Source organism: Malaya genurostris, chromosome 3 (assembly GCF_030247185.1).
Source record: "Malaya genurostris strain Urasoe2022 chromosome 3, Malgen_1.1, whole genome shotgun sequence".
Classification (NCBI taxonomy): domain Eukaryota; kingdom Metazoa; phylum Arthropoda; class Insecta; order Diptera; family Culicidae; genus Malaya; species Malaya genurostris.
In genome coordinates this window covers 130,043,931-130,059,433 of record NC_080572.1, presented here as the reverse complement: position 1 = coordinate 130,059,433, position 15,503 = coordinate 130,043,931, and the positions used below count along the sequence as shown (strand labels likewise).

Genomic DNA, 15,503 nt, shown 5'->3' with positions numbered 1-15,503 from the left:
TTGAGAGAGTGATAAGTTTTTGATCGAGAATATCTCTAGTTGCATCTAACGAATCAACATAATTTTTGCTACATACCATCGGAAATATGATCACAATTTTATGATAAAATTTTCAGTTGTGTGACATAATCTCAAATAATCCAAGATTAAACTTTTCTGAAATGTTTTGCATAAACGAGTATCAAAGAGGATAATTCATAAGACGCGTTTGCCTTTCTCGGATTTTTAAAGCTCATAGCTCAGTGATCTGTGAAAGGATTTATATGTATAATCTAGATATCAATAGGATCGAAATTTTTCAACTCAAACGTGTATAGCAATAATATAGTACACTATCGAAAAACCTGTCTTATTTGACCTTGTCTCAGTCAACACCAGCCAATCAGAACGCGTTCTGAGGAAGAGAACAAAATATCTGCTGCTGTATAACAAATCGTCCGAGAAAAATGTTCCGAACAGTGCTTAATATCGTAGTGAGTTCCACAATTTGGTCCTTCTGAAAGGCAGGAATGAATCCCGTAGCATCCCGATAGTTTCTTTCAATGAAATGGAAATTCGAAATTAATTATCGACATTAAAATTTTATATGCTGCTATTTTTATAGCCGTTAGGACCACCCATTAGTGAAAAAGCTACAAACAAAATCAGGTGAAAACAAGCCTCTCAACAAAAATTGAATCAGTTTGGATTCTATCGCCACTGCGAGCAGATGTATTTTGTGTCGTTTGCAAAGCTAGTTTCGCCTCCGACAAGAGCGATTACGTCACAGCTGCCAGTCATTTGCATTGGCGAAAAAGCAACGCTGGAGAGCATTTCACAAAATCGGCCGTTCTAAGGGCTCTAAAAGTTTTCTAAAGAACTATTAGGATTTCTTGCTCGCAAATCGAAAGGAAATATCCTCAGTTTAGTGCAAATCTAGAACTGATTTGATTTTTGCACTTTTCGCTGTGTGAAATTCACAGTAATCTAGATCAAGTGAAGCCTTCTTTTTGCGAAAAATGTGGAAAAAAGGAATGCTTGCATAATTCATACAATTGATCAACTAATTGATATTCGGAAGTGTTAAGGAACATGTCAGTTGTTTTCGTTTTCACGACATCCAGTTATGTCTCTGACATTACCCACCCACCTTTTTTTGTATGTAGCTTAGAGAATAATATTTCGTTGCTTAGAAACATTTATTAGAATAAAAACATCGTTTTTTCGAAAACTGTTGAAATTTTTTTTCAGGAAACTTTCTGAAACATTCTTTAGTTTCCTTGTAACTTAACGTTTTTTGTGATTGAAAATTAAAAATATAATCATACGGTAAAATAACTGAGAATTTTGAAAAATAAATTGTATTTTCGATTTCACGAAAAATTGGATGATTTTTTTGTTGTATTTTTTTTTTAGAAAGTTCGATTGGTTACCTACTACTTCTACAAAACATGCGCCCTTTTAAAAAATTAGCCTTGAATGAAAAAAGTCATTAGACCAGTGAAAAATACTTCATTTGCTATACCGATTACACATGTAAAGGCTCATGTATATCAAAGGGGGTCGTGCCAGAATTTTGCCATTTCTGGACGATTTGGCGTGGAGTTGCTCAATAGTGTCTACAATGTATTGACATTGCGTTGAGATGAAATTTAATGGTTCGAAGTATAGGTTGATTTGATTTGAGAAGCGTGATGGGTTTTAGAATTCAACCGCAGCCGAAGTAGCAAACATTGTTCTAGTACTGATTTTATCAACTCTCCTCGCAAGAATTATGCTATTGGAAAAGCGCACTTTTCTTGTATGATGTGCAACAAGTTTCTTGTTTCATATGTTTCACAACAGTAATATTTGCTAAGTTGAAACCGGAATTGAAACTGCTCAAATGATCTTGTCGTACAGTCAGTTGAAAACCGGATGTGGATCCTAATCTATACAGGTTTTTGAGTTGGTTTCACAAGCAGTAATATGAATAAGTTTTAAATCCCCTACAAACACGTGTTGAATCAATTGTCTAACAATTCAAACAAAAAAAACCTATTTGAAGCAATTGTGAAACATGCCAATTATAACAAGTTTTAATTGCTACTTGGGAGCCTTGATATGACATCACTTTTGAGGAATTTGACATTCTGTTACAACAGACTTCGCAGTCGATTCATAGCGTACAGTGTACAATTGCATGACTGGTACTACGATCCTACTGAAACTACGACTTCTTTCAGGTCGGGGCTTCTTTCAGGCCAGCGCCCTATGCATTGAATCACCAATCTGGGCTGTTTCCTTCTAGTGAGTATGTTAATTCACAATAATACCACTATAACATAGTTTGTTGTATATTTTTACACTCATTTGTTCCGTGTTATTTAATTGTATAATAAAATATATGCACCGTTCTGGCAATGAAGTAGTAAAAGTTGCAATCAACTAATATGAACGATTATCCGTAGAATCTAAATCTGTTGCAAAATTGGAAAATTTTATGAGGGTTGACAAATGCGCGATCGAATAAATAGAATGAAATTTTACCGAATCATCCGTTAGTGTTCACAGCGTTTACGGAACTGTTTGGTAGTTTTTAACAGATTGACCAAAAATTGACTACCGAGCGTATTGTAATCATTTCAATTTTTAAACTTATTACTGAACAAACAGCTATGAAAAAACTCTCAGAAAGTTACCGAAATCTGTAAAATATTCCATTAAAGAATGTATTAATTCCATTCCAGTACAAAGCAAACGTTTCATCGCCGTAAATTTGGAAAGCCATTGTAGCTTTTGAAAAAAGTAGTCGAAATACTGAGTTTTACCCGAACCGATTTATTTTTTTTATTCAATAACATATATTAAGGCACACTGCGTTAAGCTATAATGTGCCGAGGGCATTTTTATACTAATTAAAATTAGAGTAAATTAGTATCTTCAATTTCATGATCATATTCTCCAACTAGTCATCGGTAGAGGCTGGTCGGTTGGTGACGTAGGTGCCTGGTAACGTTGGTATGCATCGATGATGGTTACATTCTTCGTGTGGGTCCGCGAGACCTATACGCCGGAGGTGTGCATTCAAAATGTGGTGATTAGACATAAGCCGGGACATCACCCGTATGAAATCTCGACCCACAATCATCCCTCTAAACCAAGGTTTCGTCAGAAGTATCCAAGAAATGAACACGGTTGGAAGCAAACGACGAAGGATTAATATTCTGAGCCATGTAATCAAAATACAAGGACATAAAACGGGTTTGAGAATTAAGCTCGACAAGCCTTTCGAAGTTTTCAATCACCATCGGATTCGAGATATCGTATCGGATTAGCAATCGATATGAGAGATCCCAGAATCGGGTTTTCAACGGTAAGACGCCCGCGAGCACTTCGAGACTCATCGTATGAGTCGACTGCATGCAACCTAGGGCAATACGCAAACAAAGATACTGAAATCAATACTGAAGCATCCGTATTGCATCACGGACAATATCGTTGTTCGGTACAACCTGATCAGGTCTCCTGGGTGGCACCCCACCATGATCCAGTTATTGTACGAAGAAAGAAGATTCTCTGTTGGCATTTTTGTTTCAGATACCGGATATGACATCCCCAGGTGCCTTTGGAGTCGAACCTGACCCCGAGATATTTAAATGTGAAGACCAGAGCAATGGTTTCACCCCTTAATTGAAGTTGTAGTTGTGCTGGTTCTCGCTTCCTATAAAATACTACCAGCTCAGTTTTCTCCGTAGAGAAATCGATACCCATTTGAAGAGCCCATGTCGACAAGTTGTCGAGGGTATCTTGCAATGGTCCTTGGAGATCGGCAACTTTGGGTCCTATAATAGATACAACGCTGTCGTCGGCAAGTTGCCTTAGCGTGAAAGGTGTGTTGATACATTCATCAATGTTGCTCACGTAAAAATTGTATAAAAGGGGGCTTAAGCATGAGCCCTGAGGAAGACCCATGTAACTGAATTGTACTGTCGACAAATCACCATGCGCGAAATACATGTGTTTCTCGGACAATAGATTATACAAAAAGTTATTCAAAACTGGCGAAAGACCATGCTGATGCAACTTCTCAGACACGATATTTATAGAAACTGTGACAAAAGCCCCCTTGATATCTAGGAAAACTGATGCCATTTGTTCTTTACGAGCAAATGCCATTTGAATTTCTGTTGAGAGTAACGCAAGACAATCGTTCGTTCCTTTGCCCTTGCGGAAATTGTTCCTTTGCCCTTGCCCCAAATTGTGTATCTGAAAGCAAAGCATTTGTCTCGGCCCAATTGTCTAGACGAAAGAGAATCATTTTTTCGAACAACTTCCGGATACAAGAAAGCATAGCAATCGGCCTATACGAATTGTGATCGGAGGCTGGTTTCCCTGGTTTTTGAATGGCGATCACTATAACTTGTCTCCAGTCGTGTGGGACAATATTACCCTCTAGGAACTCGTTGAATAAATTCAGCAAGCGTCTTTTGGCGGTGTCAGGCAGATTTTTCAACAAGTTGAATTTAATTATGTATAGCATCGGGGCTTTATTGTTACACGACAGGAGCGCAACTGAGAACTCTACCATCGAAAACGGTGTTTCGTTTGTATTCGATGCCGCGACGCGAGAGATCTTCTGTTCCGGAACAGATACGGGGCATACTTTTTTTTAGCGAAATCGAATATCCAGCTGTTAGAATATTCTTCGCTTTCGTTCCACTTGTTTTGGTTGCGCATTCGTCGAGCAGTGTTCCAAAAAGTGCTCATCGATGTTTCTTTTGTTAATCCGCCAACAAACCGCGCCAGTAACCTAGTTTCTTTGCTTTAACTAAGTTCTTCATTTGCTTGTATAGCGCTGCGTAATTCCGATAACTATCAGATGTTCCATTTTTTCTGAACTTTTCGAATGCTGAAGATTTTTCCGCGTTCAGTGATGAGCACTCTTCGTTCCACCACGGGTTGGGAGGGCGGATGTAGTTTTCGCGCCGGGTACACGTTTCGTCCGAGGTTGAATCGCGGAGTCGAGAATCAAGCCAGCCAAAGACGTAACACATGGATCAATAAGTCCCGAGACTAACAATGGAAACAACATTTTTTTTGCAAATTATTTTTTATTCATCAACATAATCACCTTTTAGGGTGATACAATTGTTCCAACGTTTTTCCAATTTTTCAATACCATTTTTATAAAAAAAATTATCTTTCGCTTCAAAATAAGCTTCAGTTTCAGCGATGACCTCCTCATTTGAACCAAATCTTTTTCCCCGGAGCATTTTTTTAGATCAGTAAAGAGCCAGTAGTCACTGGGGGCTAAATCTGGCGTGTATGGGGTGTGGGGAAGCAGATCAAAGCCCAATTCGTTCAATTTCGCCATTATTTTCATCGACTTCTGAATCATCAACTCGTTGCTGTTTTTGTTCCATCGAAAGCAATCGCGGTAACCACTTGGAAAACACCTTTTTCATGCTCAATTTTTCATGAAGGATAGTGAATACACTTCCATATGATATCTGTGTCATCTCAGCAATCTCACGGAGCTTCACTTTACGATCTTTCATTATAATTCTTGTCACTTCACTCATATTTTCGGTGTAACGGCTTCCACAGGTCTACCCGAGCGTTCCGCGTCATTTGTGTCGGTACGACCAGGTTTAAACTCGGCGAACCACCGACAAATCGTTGCTTTTGATGGACAAGAGTCCGGATAACGTTTTTCAATCCGTTGTTTCCCTTGTACGGTGTTTTTTCGCATTTAAAAACAATGTTTTATCAAAACACGAAACTCCAAACTCCGGTTTTTTCATTTTTTAAACAAACTACTGTTCGGATCGACTTAAAATTTTGACACGTTTCAAGCAAAATTAGTACTCTAGAAAGACGTGGTTACTGGTTTACTACGAGCTCCATCTCTGCTTTAGTCTCGAGACTTATTGATCCATGTGTTATACTCTTCCTCCGGGGGAAGTTCTTGTGTTGTTTTTAGTTTCTCAGATATCAAGATTGCGTAGCATTTCCAATCAATATTTCGTGTGAGGTCATACGAAACATTGATTGTCGCCAATGGTCTCAATCCCCTGGCGACTGAAATTACGATAGGTAGATGATCGCTACCGTGGGGATGAGGGATTGTCTTCCACTTGCAATCTAGCCGTAACGAAGTCGAGCAAAGGGTCTTGCTGGTGGTGGAGGAATCCGTGTCAGTTCTCCCGTGTTCAGAATAGTCATATTGAAGCTATCGCAAATATCATAGATCGCGGTTGATCTGTTGTCATCATGAAGACAACCCCATCCCGTACCGTGAGAGTTAAAGTCTCCGCAAAAATAACGTCGACGCAGGAAGGAGTTGCATGACATCGCTGAGCCATTGGAACCCAACCGAGACTTTTGGGGGAATGTAGATGGAAGCAATGCAAAGGTCCTTGTCTTTCATTGTGATATAACATGCGACCACTTCAATACCTGGTATCGAGGGGAGGTTAATTCGATAGAAAGAATAGTACTAGTATTCTTCCGTAGGGGTTATCTCATCCAAGCGGATAATGTTAAAAACGTGGAAGTTGAGGGAAATATTTGAAGTCATCCAGCTTTCACATAATGCAAATGCGTCACATTTTACACTATTTATTAAATTTTTGAAGGAGTCAATTTTTTGGATAATACTTCTGCAATTCCACTGCAAGACAGTGATTGAATCCTCAACCCCGTTTGATGAGTTAGCCATCGAAGGATACAATCACAGAAAGGAGAGGCCATGTTGCAGTCAACTGCTTCAAAAATGTTCTAACTGTTGGCATCAATGTTATCATCATACTTTTAGGAGGATCAGTGATATTGAAAGTTCTGAAAACCCAGTCCACAATATCAGTATGGTTGACTTTCTTTTCCTAGAATCGCTAGGCATAGCAAAGGAAGGTCCCTCTTGAGGGTAATCGAAGTCTGTTTCGTCAGATGGCAAACAATCGTAAAGGTTTACCGATTCGACAGGTGGCATGGCGTTCTTCAGCATCTCTGCGAAAGTGCGCTTGGAACGTTCTTTAAGAGATCGCTTCAATTTTCCCCTCGCAGTTTGTATGTGGGGCATGAACTCAATTCATGTGGATTTTCCCCACAGTAAAAGCACTTTTCAGCTTTTTTACCGCAGGAATCATCCGCATGGTCCCCACCACATTTGATGCATCTCTGTTTATTGTCGCAATAGGTGGATGTATGGCCCAACTGCTTGCAGTTGGTGCAATTCATCACCCGCGGCACTAAAAGTCGAACCGGTAAGCGAACTCTGTCCAGAAGGATGAAGTTAGGAAGAACAGATCCAGCAAAAGTCACCCGAAACGAGCCTGATGGAGAATATATTTTTGTATTATCCTCTGCAATTTTTATTGAACTCAATTGCTTGCAGTCTAATATTTTTACCTTCTGAAGTGTAGGGTTTCTGAAACAACCAACACCATGCTTCAGAAGGTCTTCGCAATTCAGACTCACTTCCGTGACCACGCCGTCAATTTTTACTTCTCGCGCTGGTATGTAGACTCGATAGCTCCGTGTAAAAGCATCGCGGTGAGCGATCTTATTCGCCTGCTCTATAGTTTTTACGACCACTTTCAATTTTTTTGCTCGAACCTTTGTTATCTGAATCACGTTCGGATAATGTTTAGCCATTTCGCGCGATATTTGCATCAAAGTAAGCGGTTCTTTTTTTGGACCGGAAGTATACCACATAAAGCCCAGCAGAACCGATCGGCATCACGCGAGTACGAGATGGATTGTCATAGGGAGGAAGATCATCTATACCATCCATATTGATGAGAGGTTTATCGTTTGAGGGGGAAAGGCCTCCACCCTCGCTCATAATAAGGTGAAGGAGACGCTTTTAAAATATATACTAGCGAGAAGGATAGAGAGAACAAATACTACAATACTACCTAGCTTGGTATAACACTGGTTCACTTCAAGGTCAGAAAAATGATCGTCTCTGCTGCTGGTGTGCAGAACGCTACTCAAGGTAACATATAACAAATCAGCACAGCAACTAATGAACGCTGACCACGTGTTTGGTTGTACGATGGCGATGGATGCTAAGCAGTATCTTCAGACACACTATCCCACGCGTCTTCACTGCACATGTACAGTATAGCCGATAGGCTATCAATTTATGTCTGTAAGGCTAAGTCCGAGCTGGCTACCGTCCGGGAGGCAGAGCTCGACCTTAGCAGCCAATATGGAGATTCGTTGCTGTAAGCACGTGTTATCACAACGATTTTTGTGGTATCGAAAAATGCACTTTTTATCCGTACAACGGATCGAATTACACTTGATCGGGATGGATTATATCCGATCCTATACATTGGTACTGAAATTACCCGTAACAAAAGGTTGCAATTCACAAAATGGCACTCTACGCTTGGGGAGATTTTTATGAAGCGACCGATTTCAACGATTGTTTTATACGAAGTGAATCGGTTTATTGTATCAAATTAATACAAATCTCGGTTTATTGTATCAAATTAATACAAATCTCAACTCCAAATTAAAATTAAAAAATAAGCAATAAATATTTCGACTTGGTGTAGTTGAGTGTGCTTTAATTGTCCAAATTTATCAATGTTGGCGTGGAACTATACTCCGTGACAAGCCAAGCCCAGATACTTTTTGTTTCACAGATGTAGTTGTAGAATTTTAGGCAGAAGTTGAAGTCTGTATCTGTAATAATCAGTTTGTAACTTCTTTGTGTACAAAAAATATTGTTTTTGTTAACGATAAAATCTACTACCATAGAAAAAAAATATTGCCGAGGTTTCGAACGTGCGATTGGACAATTATCGGTATAATCGCAAAGGAAATCTGTAACCAGAAGCTTTATTTGAAAACATGTTGCATGTTTCTAAATTCAACGAGTATTCCAAATATCAAAAAAAAATTATCTTGTTGGATTTTATATGAATTCCGTTCATCTCGATGGCTTGTTGATGACCTCAACTACTTCGACCGGAAATGACGACATTAATGACTCGTGCCATTGAAAAGGGATTCGATGAAAAGAGAGTACAACATGGCTGATATGTAGAGATGGTTCCCGCTCGTCGTTAATTGCAAGCAATTTTCAAACATTTCTCTTATGAAATAAATACATTTCGCGTAAGGTTCTAAAGAGTCGGAGTTTCACACTCAAAGAGCCGTAAGTGGCTCGTGGACCGCAGGTTTACGATGATACCAGGAGAATGACGTCAATTTCATGCCGAAAGATCTGAACCCCCGAAATACATTGGAACTGCACTCAATAGAGAAATACTGGGCCATTATGAAGGAGAAAAAATTTCTAAAATAACCTAAATTATTGAAGAATGTTGAAAAATGGCTCCCAAAACGGACTTTAGTTGTTTTTACTCCCTGAGATTTTGGATATAGTCGGATAGAAAACCCGTATTTTTGATGATGAGTTTGCGAGATTTAAACGATATGTTTACGAGAATTTCATCATTCAATCCACCTAAAGGTATTAAAAAAGGTTTTCCGTTTTATATCTACCTTTTATATATAACTAACAGATAATCAAAAGTGATACTTACGTTTTTGGTTTGGAATCATTTGATTGGATCCAATATGCATCCAAAAGCTTTCCAATTGTATCTAAAAGAACATAACATGATAAAACAATCAAATTAGGTTTATACTAATCGTGTCCTGTTTTGCCTTTCTCATATAGAAAGGTTATGCAATCACTTGAAAAACCGACTAGTGAAAATTGGCCCGGAGGGCCAAGTGTCATATATCATTCGACTCAGTTCATCGAGCTGAGCAATGTCTGTGTGTGTGTGTGTATGTATGTGTGTGTGTGTGTGTATGTGTCAAATAATCTCACTAGGTTTTCTCGGAGATGGCTGAACCGATTTTGACAAACTAGGATTCAAATGAAAGGTCTCGTGGTCCCATTCGGAATTCCTGAATTTCATCCGGATCCGGCTTCCGGTTCCGGAATTATAGGGTAAAGTGTGTTCAATATTGTACACCGTCACTTAAACCGGCGAAACAAAAGACGTAAAAAATTTTCTAAACTGGTCTCAAAACTACACAAATCGATAGTCATTATCAGTAGGCAACTAATCAAACCGATTCCGGCTATCCTGGTTCCCGGTATCCGGTTCCGGAAGTACCGGAAATAGTGGTCATATATACCAAAATGGTTCTCACTCACTTTTCTAAGCGTTGGTTTGACCGATTTCCACAAACTTAGATTCAAATGAAAGGTCTCGTGGTCCCAAACGGAATTCCTGAATTTCATCCGGATCCGACTTCCGGTTCCGGAATTATAGGGTAAAGTGTGTTCAATATTGTACACCATCACTTAAACCGGCGAAGCAAAAAACGTGAAAATTTTTCTAAACTGGTCTCAAAACTACACAAATCGATAGTCATTATCTTTAGGCAACTAAACAAACCGATTCCGACTATCCTGGTTCCCGGTATCCGGTTCCGGAAATACCGGAAATAGTGGTCATATATACCAAAATGGATCTCACTCACTTTTCTCAGCGATGGTTTGACCGATTTCCACAAACTTAGATTCAAATGAAAGGTCTCGTGGTCCCATACGGAATTCCTGAATTTCATCCGGATCCGACTTCCGGTTCCGGAATTATAGGGTAAAGTGTGTTCAATATTGTACACCGTCACTTAAACCGGCGAAGCAAAAAACGTGAAAATTTTTCTAAACTGGTCTCAAAACTACACAAATCGATAGTCATTATCAGTAGGCAACTAAACAAACCGATTTTGGCTATCCTGGTTCTCGGTATCCAGTTCCGGAAGTACCGGAAATAGTGGTCATATATACCAAAATGGTTCTCACTCACTTTTCTCAGCGATGGTTTGACCGATTTCCACAAACTTAGATTCAAATGAAAGGTCTTCCGGTTTCATACGGAATTCCTGAATTTCATCCGGATCCGACTTCCGGTTCCGGAATTATAGGGTAAAGTGTGTTCAATATTGTACACCGTCACTTAAACCGGCGAAACAAAAGACGTAAAAAATTTTCTAAACTGGTCTCAAAACTACACAAATCGATAGTCATTATCAGTAGGCAACTAATCAAACCGATACCGGCTATCCTGGTTCCTGGTATCCGGTTCCGGAAGTACCGGAAATAGTGGTCATATATACCAAAATGGATCTCACTCACTTTTCTCAGCGATGGTTTGACCGATTTCCACAAACTTAGATTCAAATGAAAGGCCTCCCGGTCCCATACGGAATTCCTGAATTTCATCCGGATCCGACTTCCGGTTCCGGAATTATAGGGTAAAGTGTGTTCAATATTGTACACCGTCACTTAAACCGGCGAAACAAAAAACGAAAAAATTTTTCTAAACTGGTCTCAAAACTACACAAATCGATAGTCATTATCAGTAGGCAACTAATCAAACCGATTCCGGCTATCCTGGTTCCTGGTATCCGGTTCCGGAAGTACTGGAAATAGTGGTCATATATACCAAAATGGATCTCACTCACTTTTCTCAGCGATGGTTTGACCGATTTCCACAAACTTAGATTCAAATGAAAGGTCTCGTGGTCCCATACGGAATTCCTGAATTTCATCCGGATCCGACTTCCGGTTCCGGAATTATAGGGTAAAGTGTGTTCAATATTGTACACCATCACTTAAACCGGCGAAGCAAAAAACGTGAAAATTTCTCTAAACTGGTCTCAAAACTACACAAATCGATAGTCATTATCATTAGGCAACTAAACAAACCGATTCCGGCTATCCTGGTTCCCGGTATCCGGTTCCGGAAGTACCGGAAATAGTGATCATATATACCAAAATGGATCTCACTCACTTTTCTCAGCGATGGTTTGACCGATTTCCACAAACTTAGATTCAAATGAAAGGTCTCCCGGTCCCATACGGAATTCCTGAATTTCATCCGGATCCGACTTCCGGTTCCGGAATTATAGGGTAAAGTGTGTTCAATATTGTACACCATCACTTAAACCGGCGAAGCAAAAAACGTGAAAATTTCTCTAAACTGGTCTCAAAACTACACAAATCGATAGTCATTATCATTAGGCAACTAAACAAACCGATTCCGGCTATCCTGGTTCCCGGTATCCGGTTCCGGAAGTACCGGAAATAGTGATCATATATACCAAAATGGATCTCACTCACTTTTCTCAGCGATGGTTTGACCGATTTCCACAAACTTAGATTCAAATGAAAGGTCTCCCGGTCCCATACGGAATTCCTGAATTTCATCCGGATCCGACTTCCGGTTCCGGAATTATAGGGTAAAGTGTGTTCAATATTGTACACCGTCACTTAAACCGGCGAAACAAAAAACGTAAAAAAATTTCTAAACTGGTCTCAAAACTACACAAATCGATAGTCATTATCATTAGGCAACTAAACAAACCGATTCCGGCTATCCTGGTTCTCGGTATCCAGTTCCGGAAGTACCGGAAATAGTGGTCATATATACCAAAATGGATCTCACTCACTTTTCTCAGTGATGGTTTGACCGATTTCCACAAACTAATATGCAAATGAAAGGTCTTCTGGTCCTATACGGAATTCCTGAATTTTATCCGGATCCGACTTCCGAATCCGGAGTTATAGAGTGCGTACTAGAAGAGTTTGTGTGTCATGTTAGTTGGTTGCCGTACCGACTTTGACTATACCGGTTCTCGGGTTCCGATGCCGGAAGTGCATATAATAGTGAACCCATTTCGTTCTCTTAAGGATGGCTTACGCAATCAAAGCACTGTTTTATTCTGTATGTTATGCATAAACAATCACCTGGTTTCTTTCAAAAATCGAAGAGAAAATTTTTGAATAGAATACCACAATATTATATGTACATGAGAAAGGCATCATTACACCACTAGGTGGATTAAGACAGGTTTTTTTTTATTTAGCGTAAATCTAAATTGATTAATTTTAAAGCCCTTGATGATTACGGTAAGTTATGGTAGAATTTAGAAAACACGCAAGGGGCTGTCCATTAAAGACGTCACGCCGCAAGGGGGAGGGGGGTGTTTCATAAAACGTGACCTTTTGTGACAGGGTGGAGGGGGAGAGGTTTTCGGAATGTGACGTCCAATATTTTCAATGAGCGCATTTTTGAAATACCTAATTATATTACTGCTTTGCCGTTTTTCCTGAAAAAATCTCCACAATAAACGTTTACATTCTATAGGAAAACTTTTTTTTGTAGATATAAAAGCTTTTTCTTGTAAATTCGGAAATGAGTGATGCAGGAAATCATTTCTGTTGTGATCAGCAAAAGTGCACGGAGGAGAGAGTAAATTAGCGAAATTTATAAATTTTGCCTAATATGAGTAAAAAAGAAAAAGATGCCTTCAAACAGTTTAACTTAAGATGTGCACTGACAATTTTTTCAGTAATTTGGTTTTCTAGCAATGATAATAGTATATCATAATAATTTCTCTTGTCTGATTCTGATGCAGTTTATTCAATTATACTTAATTTGAAAAAGGGCGGGAGATCAACGATTTCAAACGTAGAACATGTCACGTCTTATCTTGATCATATGTGATTTTACTCCACCAACATAAAAGCTTATCGAATCATCCAATGATTGAACTTTCACTGATCAACTAATAATGAAAAGATTCTCCGTCAGTGATCTCGTTTTGATGAGGTTTAGGTCTTTATTTTCTCAGCCCTGTAAGCTACACTACGGAAATATTATTCTTTACATAAAACAATAATATATCTGTGTAGCCCTAGGAGGACTAAAACAGATGATTTAAATGTTTCATCAATTCCAACCAAATACTTTTGTTAATTTATATAATTGATATTAATAAAATAATTCCGATGATTTTGTAGATTTATGTATATTTTTTAATCTAATGACAGCATGTAATAAATCAATTTTTCCCTCATATTTGTATGGTTTGTCATACATATTGAGAATTTATTGAGATGAATTTTATTTATTTTGAATTCGTGACACGTGACATAGGGGGGAAGGGGGGTCTTTGCTTCTGTGACAATTTGTGACAAAGGGGGGATGGGGAGTCAAAAATCGTCAAAAAAAGCGTGACGTCTTTTATGGACAGCCCCCAAATAATTACAATAAATCAAATTTAGAATAGCTGGAAAACCCGGCTTTTGAACGGAGCCGCGAAGACCCATAGTGTGTAAACCGTTCGGCTTAGCTTGACGAGATCGGAAAATGTCTGTGAGTGTATGTGTTCAATTTTCTTAGAGATATTCTTTTTACCTTTTTTTATAAATATAAAAAATAGGTATAGAATTCGCTCAAACTTTTGAAAAATTTTCCAAGGCCCGGAGGGCCGAATGTTATATACCAATCGATTCAGCTCGACGAACTGAGCAAATGTCTGTGTGTGTGTGTGTATGTGTGTGTGTCTGTATGTGTGTTGTCAACTAAGAGGTCGAGATCTCAGAGATGGCTGGACCGATTTTGATCAAACTAGTCGCAAATGAAAGGTCTCCCCGTCACCCAGAACGCTATTGAATGGTTTTGAGATCGGATGTTTACTTTTTGAGTTATACGAAGTTTTATGTCAAAATTTTTAGTTTTTTAATATGTTTCCATACTTAGATTTCGCTCGGTAATACCTATCCAACAAGCCATAGATTGTTAAAATCCGTCCATTTTTAACGGAGATATCGATATTTTTGTTTAAGCCTTATTCCAGTAGAAGGAATTTTGAGCGCTGTATGAAAAAGCAATGCTTGGGAGCAACATGAAACACGATTTTTTATACTGTTACATATAATTGTTTCTAAGTACCAAAAAGACTGTGTACAGCATCCTTTTTTATGACAATTTGCCTCGGACCAATTTTAGCACGGTTCATTTTTGGCAACATAATCTTTCGAATATGGCATATGTAAACCAGATGATACCAGCATTATCGAGTTGGAAGTAATTCCATAATTATATTGATTTAAACTATTTACAGCAATAAATGCTGGAAGAACATGACTTCCATATACCATACGACTCAGTTCGTCGAGATCAGCAAATGCGTGTGTGACAAATAATATCACTCAATTTTCTCGGAGATGGTTAAACCGTTTTCTACAAACTCAGATTCATATGAAAAGTCGTATACTCCCAAACAAGGTTCCTGAATTACGTTTGGATCCGACTTCTGATTGCGGAACCACAGGATGATATGTGAAACGAAATTAAAATAATGCAATTAATTTTTCTCGTAGATGGCCGAACCGATCTAAGATTCAAATGAAATCTAAGAATTATCTATGATTCAAATGAGAGGTCTTAAAATCCTATAAAACCTCTTACTTTTTAGTCAGATCCGACTTCTGATTTAGAAAATGCAGGGTGATTAGTATAAAAATGTCCATTTCACATAAATTAAGCAGGTTTATCGGGTTTGCAGATTTGGATAGTCGATTACCAAATAAATTTATTTCAGTTTGAACGGTATTCGTTTTTGGATTCGGAATGTACCCCCAAATTTTAATTCGCACTACAATTTCTCAAAGATGTCTACACACTCCTCAGGTGAATTTAACTGATTTCGGC

At 38.7% G+C, this 15,503-nt stretch overlaps 1 protein-coding gene across 1 annotated transcript in view; it reads right to left on the bottom strand.

The window, feature by feature from the left end:
• Nucleotides 1-9,583, bottom strand: part of LOC131433986 (sodium channel protein Nach-like) — a 342,869-nt gene extending 333,286 nt beyond the window's left edge. The window contains exon 1 of the mRNA XM_058600606.1: nucleotides 9,525-9,583. The gene's annotated coding sequence lies outside the window, so the exon portion shown is untranslated. The remainder of the gene's footprint in view (nucleotides 1-9,524) is intronic.
• Nucleotides 9,584-15,503: the final 5,920 nt, after the last annotated feature.